The sequence below is a fragment of the Alosa sapidissima genome, chromosome 9 (assembly GCF_018492685.1).
Source record: "Alosa sapidissima isolate fAloSap1 chromosome 9, fAloSap1.pri, whole genome shotgun sequence".
Classification (NCBI taxonomy): Eukaryota; Metazoa; Chordata; class Actinopteri; order Clupeiformes; family Clupeidae; genus Alosa; species Alosa sapidissima.
The window spans coordinates 8,076,356-8,085,551 of NC_055965.1; positions in this window are offsets into that span (position 1 = coordinate 8,076,356).

Below are 9,196 nucleotides of genomic sequence, written 5' to 3' on the forward strand. Positions count from 1 at the left end.
GCTACGGCCCCGTTAGGAATGTCCTGCGGCCCGGTGGTTGGGGACCGCTGGTCTACATCAGTCTGCAAGCAAGGGAATGCCTACGTGAAGTGGTTTGGCTGGGGTGGTCTGAGGTGGCATGTCCTCTCCCTTTCTCCAAGTCCCCTGACATCCATCTCACTGACATCCATCACCCACCGTCACTGGATCAACCTGAAGCCCCTTATACATGGGACATGGCACAGCACCACTATGTTCTGAAAACACATGACTTTCAATAACTTGCATGGCACCAAGAAAGGTCTGCCGCTGCTATGAACTTTCTGTTAATGTGACATCATTCATACTTGAGGCTGTACACATCCTTTTGTTTCTATTTTCTTTATTGATGTCACCCAAACTTCAACTTTCTGTATGCCCATGAACTCACACAAATTGTAAATTGCAATGTGCCATTTAACCAGTGGTGTAGTCTAGTTAGTTAGTTGTAGTGGTGGGTATACTGTGAGCAACCCCAAATGTTATTAAATACGTATCCTTGCCTATTTTAAATGGGTATACTGAGATGATGATGCTTTTTAAATGGGTTTACTGTGTAGTCCTGTGTAGACTATACCATACCACGGTCATTTAACTGCCTTGGTATTTAAGTCAGAGGCCATTGCTTAGTATTTTAACTGTAGCCTACACAAAGATGTAGACGTTACAAGAATATTAATACTAGAATCATTATTGGTTGATACTAAATCAATATTGAATGTTTTTTTTTAAATTTCTTTTGTGTATGATATCATTCAGAATGCTGCAACATGACTGGTCTTCAATCAGCCAAAGAGGACACATTGTAACTCCTCTCCTAGTTACTCTCCATTGGCTCCCTACAGTAGCCAGAATTAAATTTAAATCTCTCACTTTGGCCTATAGGACACTGACTGGATCTGCTCCTTGTTATTTTAATTCAATGATCAAGATATACATCCCCAACCGCCCACTGCGGTCTTCTGATGAGCGTCTGTTGTGTCGACCAGTCTTAAACGCTAGGTCAAATTCAAGACACTTTTCATCAGTGGTTCCATGTTGGAATGAGTTGCCCAGTGCTCTTCGTTCTTGTGATAGTTTTTGGTCTTTTAAGCACTTCTTATACATTATGGTTTGTATGCAGTAGTACTGTTTTATTTTCATTATAGGTTGTTGATTAATTTGACATTGTTTATTATTGATATTCTCCTTAATGTAGTCTTTTGTTATTATATTATTGATTGAATGGGCATTATTATTTAGTATTGCTTTCCCCCCTCATTTTCATTGTTTATTTCATTAGGCTATGATTGATCCCCGTTTTAAGTATTATATTGTTTTGTATTTGTTAAGGGTAACCATAACCATCATCATCATAATGTGGTATTTTCTTATGCACTTGAAACAAAGAATAAAAATGTTTCTTTAAACGTAGTACCACTTTAAACACATCACACACTGAACAGCAAATTAGCTTCCTGATTATGTGTAAAATGTTTACAGAGTATCCTGATGTAGTAGGTCCATGTTCTCATATTTTTACAGCTGACATGAAGGCTGCAGTATTACATTTTTGATTTATAATGGAGCACCCTCTCTGATGAAAGACTAGCAAGCCTGTGATAGAGGCATACGATTACAGACATATTGAGAGAGCCTATCAATGAGTTGTCACAGTTTTCAATTTAGACGTATTATTTTGAAATGATGTACGTCTACGGGAGGATTTATGCAAGACCTGATCAAATCATACCAATGCAAAATGCTTCTCCAGCAGTGCAATCGCAGGTAACAACGATGCCTTAACGCATTTTCAGATACCGCTGTTCTAAGCATACTAAGCAAATTGTCCATTTGTAACTTTGAACCCCTCCTCACGTTAAGCTATGGTCCAATATGTGTTCACTAAAACACAAGTAACGTTATTTGTCGATTTGGCTGATTCATAAATAGGCATACCGAGGTTGTCGACCTAGCAGGCTAGGTGGCGTTTATTGCCATTCGCAAAACTAAGCAAGAGTTAACGTTAATGAAACTTAACATTGCCTTCTCCAGTGACAAAGTGTATTCAAATGAAGTTGCAACGATGATGGCGGCAATCACTGGTTACGTTAAACCATTTGAAACAAGTAGGACTGTAAATGATGGTGACTATGGCTAACGTCACTTGGGATCAATATAGCAGAGCCCTTTTACTTTACCTATCAACTGGCTAATGCTAGCATGATGTAGCATGCTATGAGCTAATATACTTAGCATCAACTTTTTAGCACATATCTTTTTTCACAAAGAATCTGTCACAACTAACAACGATGTCTCTTACAAACAACTACACAATGTATGACTATCAATTTTGTATTTAGTTAGACTGTGATAAGATATAGCCTAACGATAATAACAGCAACACTTATTTAGGTTAGATTATGTGTCGAAATTAGGTGTCGTTAAAATAAGTGAGCGATGACGTGGTAGTGTCTGCAGCCTAGACGGTAAAACATAATGGACACTCTATGAATGGACAAAGCGTTGTGTCTGCAGCCAGCCAGCTGTCAATCATAGGTGTAAACACGCCCCAGATTTGTTAATATAACATTAAAAAAAATAATTTCAGCGAGAAAAGAAAAATTGTGTGTATTGAAGCATCTTGAAAACAATTTTTTCGAATAAAAAGTTGATACAAAAATAGTTTTAGGTGAGAAAAGTGACACGGAAAGTTGGCTACTTGGCCATTGAAATACATGGGGATGGGCGGAGTTACACATTGTACTGCAGCCAGCCACCAGGGGGCTCTGGACTAACGCTCGCATCACTCTTAAAAGACGGCACACTGTCCAGTTCTATATATACAGTCTATGGTGCTAACGTTAGCTAGCTAGCTAGCTAGCTCGGTTAACGGGGCAAAATTAAATTATTCATTCCGTGTCCGAAAGAGTGTTTCATTGGCATCATACACAAACAATGACTGTAAAATAGTATACAAAATGATATGTATATGTTATTATTGCTTATTCAGAGAAAAGTTTATGTTTTGACACGCCTATTTAGGAGTCCGGAACTAGTGCCATTTCGTTCCATTGGTGAATCGTCTTATGATTCATCTTAGTTAACTATAGAAGCTTTGCTGCCAGTGAGTAGACACATCTCCAGTAGGCTACATTATTCGTAGTAGTGCAGCAGATTAGTAAAAAAATCGTTCACTTTGGTATAGATGCATGAAATTTGGCACAGATACTCTCTAAGGGCCACTATTTTGGAAAAAGGCGCTGGCCTTTGCAAAAATTCAAGGCATTTTTCAAAGTAAGTGTTGCTTTAATAGTGTACTCTGTTGGGAGTGAGTTGAAAGGAAGGATTGAAAAAATAACATAAATTCACATTTTTACCAGCTCAAAGGCCTTGTGGTTAGAGTGTCCAGCCTGAGCTTGAGAGGTTGTGCCCTGTCGAGTCATAATAAAGACTGTTAAAAATGGTAGCCAATGCCTCCCTGCTTGGCAGTCAGCAAGTGTTGTATTGGGGGCAACATATCCAGGAAGGTGTTCATATACCTCATGGTCCAGAATCAGGAAATCGGCTCTCGCCCACTGCAAACTTACTTTTTTATTCACATTTGCAATTGCACAGTTCTGTGCAAGTGAAACCCAATCTAAAACATTTGCATCCTCCACGGCACTCTGATTTGCAGCCACACTTGGCTAGCTGTTCACAACTTTGTGCAACTGGTGCATTTGCTGTCCAGAAGACCCCCCATTGTTCACCAAGCTTTTTTCATCTCCAGTCAGCAGGACTCTGACCCCATATGCAGCCTGCCTGATATGCAGCACGTTTAGTGTGTTGAAGCAGAGCTGCCCTTGTTGGAGGAATGGCTTCATATGGCCTCTGCTTTCTGCTTTCAAATATGTCAAGTCTAGTCTCATCTACACTGACAGCTGTGCTTGATCGATCATACAGCAGGACCACAAACTTCTCAAGGATCTCCAGGTCACTATTGTGAAAGAGTGGAATGTTGGTGGCAATCATTTTATAGCCATCATGTTGAGAAACATGATGGGTAGGTGGTGATAGGAGGGGTTCCTTTGTGGCCAACATTTCATTCAATCAGTTGATCTCTTGGCTGACATGGGATTTTCATTTGCCATTTTGGGGGATTGTTGTCTGATTAAGGCCGAGGGGTTATCCTTTTACCACCTCAATCATAGACATAGTACACATTCAAGTATGGGATACAACTAGGTTCGGGTCACCTAGACCTAGCCAGATCATTCATCCAGTGCCATTTAAGTCCCGTGTGATCTGTACACCTTCCAGGTAAGCCTACATGAACAAGTCATGTATTGCCCCGCTTACCCTTGGCTCGGCTCTCCCGTGCTGGCACAACCTGTCAATTCAGGTGCGGGAATTTCATCCACCAACACCCGCAGACTGTTAAATATAATGTATCACTCCACAAATTTTCAAGATAATACCATCATAGCAACTCTGGACGCAGAAAAAGCTTTTGATAGGGTGAACTGGAATTTCCTGTTTTCCACATTAGGGAGGTTTGGCTTCGGGGAGTCGTTCATTAACTGGATTAAACTTCTATACACCTCTCCTTCAGCCAGAGTAATCACCAATGGACTAACATCACAAAGTTTCACTCTTCACCGGGGAACTAGACAGGGGTGCCCACTCTCCCCCTCACTATTTACAATCTTCATTGAACCCCTAGCAGCTGCTATCCGTCAGAACCCCCTCATCAAAGGTGTCCAGACTCCATATATGCATCACAAAATCAGCCTTTATGCTGACGACATTCTTCTCTTTCTTCAAGACCCCACAACATCAGTAGAAGAAACCATCAAACTCATTGACACATTCTCTAAAATTTCTGAATACTCAATCAATTGGAATAAATCTGCAGTTCTCCCATTACATCCCAACAGCTGGGATGTGACAGCCAACTCTTCACCTATCCCACTCTGCACTAACTATATCACTTACTTAGGGATAAAAGTCTCCCCCAGGCTGTCAGACTTATTTAGCCTAAATTATTCCCCTCTACTCACTTCAATAGATGATGACCTTCAACGCTGGAAGAACCTCCCATTATCCATCATGGGCAGAATCTCAGTAATCAAAATGACAATACTGCCCAAAATAAACTATCTATTCTCTATGATTCCAACCCAGCCCACCACCCTCTTGTTTAAGTCTCTCGATTCATTAATCACTAAATTCTACTGGAAAGATAAGACCCCAAGGATCAAACTCACCACTCTCCAAAAACCAAAAGCAATGGGAGGACTAGAGGCCCCACACTTCCAGCACTATGCCCTGGCCAACCAGCTCCACTTCATCCACAAATGGCTACACCCCACCCCCTCAGACAACACCTGGTTAGACCTAGAACAAACAATCTGCAAAGAAATTAAAATCTCAGATCTCCCTTTCTGCAGTCAGAAAACATCCATCCTTCAAAGCCCCAACAATTTCAGCTACTCTGACAGCCTGGTGGAGATTCTACCACATCACTGATTCACCTATAGCACCATCAATTTGCACCCCGATTTGGAATAACCCAGATTTCACCGTCAATAAAAAAACGCTTTCAACACATGGACAACTTTCACACATGGATGGGAAAGGGCATCACTCACCTTCAACACATTCTTCAAGACAATAATCTGGCCTCATTTTCCTGTTTGGTCCAGAAGCACGGCATCGAGAGTAAACACTTCTTACAATACCTGCAAATTAAATCATCTATCCTAGGAAAAATTAACATCCAGACAGCTAACCTTGACATTCCCCCACCAATCTCAGAGCTGCTTAATATTCCCTCTCCCAAAAAAATACTCTCCCAAATTTACAAAATTATATCTCGTTATATATCTCGAAAAAACAATTGGCCTGCCATATCACAAATGGGAATCAGACTTATCAATTACTCCCGGTGCCGACTTCTGGACCAAATTGTGCAAAAACATCTACCTCATGACAAAGAATAGTAATCTACAACTAATACAATACAAGGTTCTTCACAGATTCCACTTCACTGCACATAAATTGGCTAAAATGGGGTTTGGCTCGGATCTTTGCACTCACTGCACACAAAATAACCCAGATACATACATTCATGCGGTTTGGCATTGCACTCCAATCAACCACTTCTGGGTGAGTGTCACAAAATCTCTCTCTTCCATCTTTGGCTGTCACATCCCAGCATCCCCTTCCTTATGCATACTTGGTGATACATCCACAGTCAATTTAAGCAACTCCTGCAATAAAACACTGCTGGTAGCGCTGACTATCGCCAAGAAAATAATCCTCATGAACTGGAAATCTAAGAACAAAGCTCACATCACTCATTGGAAAAACTTGTTAACAGAATATATATCATTAGAAAACCTATCAACTACAAACTTAATCAATACTCAGGATACAACCTCTCCTTGGTACCCCTTTATCACCTACTCACAGTCCTGACCCTCTTTGCCTGAGTTCCATCTCCACACCATCATAACACACTTCATCAACAGATACACATATCATCGAACACTGGGCAGGGGAGGGTAGCTGGAACTATTATTGTTATTATTATTATTAGTAGTAGTAATATAAATAGCATCCCCTTCTTTCCCTCCCCCTTTTATTTACATTCTCTGATAAACTTTACTAATTTCACACTTTCTCTCTGCCTCTCCCATCGTTATTCTGACGGGGCCCCATTGGATGGCTTGGGAGACTCGGTCCTGGCGGGTCGCTGTGTGGTTTTGGCATTGGTTGGGTCCTGTGGGTTATCTATTGGACCTGGGCCCCCGGTGTGCACCCTCCTCATACGCTCATGCACACGCCTTGTCCTGGAAGCACACAGCACGCTTTACTCTCTTTTATTTGCACTACATGTTAGGTGACATACATCAAACATAAACAAAAACTACAAAACAGGCTAGGGTAAGAGTGGAGTGCAGGTAGATGCCTCATCAGGTGTCTATCTGCATGCCTCACTTATTTTAATGCACACATTGAGGAGGCATACATCTTACACAGGGTAAGTGTGGTGTGCATGGGGAAATCCTGACAGATATTCACCATGCATGCCCACTTCTTTTAATGCTACACTCTAGATAGATCCCTCAACCTAGCCATTCACATACTGTACATATTTAGGTCAAGAGTGGCGTGTTGGATGAAGGTCTGGGGGCGAGGTGTGGTTGGTCGTGGCAGTGGGGGATGTGTGCATATGCTGGGGGGATGGGTGGCACGCAGGTCCTCCCCTCTGTCAGCTCGTCGCAGTATAACTGCGGGGGCTGGGTGGAACTGTGGCCATTAATGGGTGCCCAGGTTGGCAATCAGTCAGGCAATCAACCAGGCAATCAGTTATTCCTATTATTATACTTATCTTTAATAGAATAATTACAACTCCTCTCATATCTGTAATCATCCTGGACGCAAATCATCCTTAGCCTTTCTGTTATTAATGTTATGTTGTGTTATGTTTGTGGAAGTTACAGTATGTGTTTATGTAATGTACATCTGTTTGTCGTATGTAGTATTCTTGTGCATGTCGTAGTGTTGCATTTTCTGTAATGTCAATGATGTTTGCAAATAAAAAAATTCAGGTGCGGCTATCTAACTACGTCTAGCATCACCATTTGAATCATCTTGAATTTTTGAGGGACAAGGACATTTTCAAAAAAAAAAAAAACATTCTTAAGAGAGTATTTTCACAAAATGTTATGCCTACATCACTGTTTGAACGATTGACATAATGACATTTGACAGAAATAGCGGCCATCTTGAAAAAATGGCCGCTATGTTGAATTTTTGGGTGGACAGCGCCTTTTTCCCAAAAAGTGACCCTTAGAGAGTATCTGTGCCAAATTTCATGCTTCTATACCAATTTGAACGATTCTCTTGAAATATGCCATTAATCTGCTGCACTATACTGTAGGCTAACCTTGGAAGCATTCCGTAATCGGATCTTCCGTCGTACCATGTGCGAGTATGAGTAGCCATCTTTGTAGGTAGACCATCCTTTGTATGGACCATCTACTTGCTCTTGTGTATTCTTGTTATCTTCTTGTAGAGTGGAAGTATTCATTCATTTACTGCTTTTGTATGAATTAGGATTCATAACTTGTGTCTGACTAATAAAATGTATAATATTTGGACCTAAGACTACTTGCCACTTCCATGGAGGAGTTTCCCAACAGTGTTACTGGCCAACCACCATAGTAATTAAAGTGTTTAAAACAAACAAACAAAAAAAAAAAACAATTCCAATATGGCTGCAGTTTAATAATTCCTAATGACAACAATCTGTTGTAGACACTTCCTGTAGTTTAAATATGTGATATTATAGCCCACGTTATCATGGAAAGTAGCCTGGAAAATCCAGACCCTGATAATCTAGAAAGATTAAGGGTCTGGCCAAGAACAATGTAATGGCCCAACTCGAGGGGCGGCAACAAACATGCATTTAAAAATCTCACTGCACGCAATTGGATAACACTAGACCATGTTTACCCTGAATGATTTCGGACTTCGACACAATCTGATAACACTACGACCAATGTGTACTGTCCTCCAATGTTGCAGCGCTGTCTTCATCAGTTTAGCTGGTTCCCCGGAATGTTGGGGTTAAAGTAACGTGCATCATTGCTCTTTGCCAGAGTGTCTCGCTGAGACAATTACATTGTTCTCTCGCGAGAACTCTGGATTTCCAGGGTACATGGAAAGCAGTGGCTGGCAGATGTGGGAAGCTGAGAAGCGCAACAATACTACTATTGCCACATTTGCAGTTGCTTACCTGCATTACTGCTCCTTTAAAGCAACACCAAAGAACTTTTCCTCTGTCGCACGCACGCTATTTGTTTATCCAACGGCTTTGTAAATAACAATGTCCATAGACAAGGTAGAATATGTTGCATGATTTTATGAAAGTAGGCTACGATGTATTGCGACATCATGCAAGTCAAATTTGTAGTTTCTTATGTCTCATTCCATCGAACTACAGATCCGCTACCCGATCTGGCAAACTTACATAGTGCGGTTATAGCCGATAGAGGGCCGCGAAGCGAATTCAGAAATACCGTTCACCCTGTTAAGAGTTGATGAACCACGGAAACAATTTTGGAAACATTATTTTAAGGTACAAAAAACTCTTTGGTGTTGCTTTAAAACTGTGAATATGAAGATCAAATGAAAACCATTACTATCA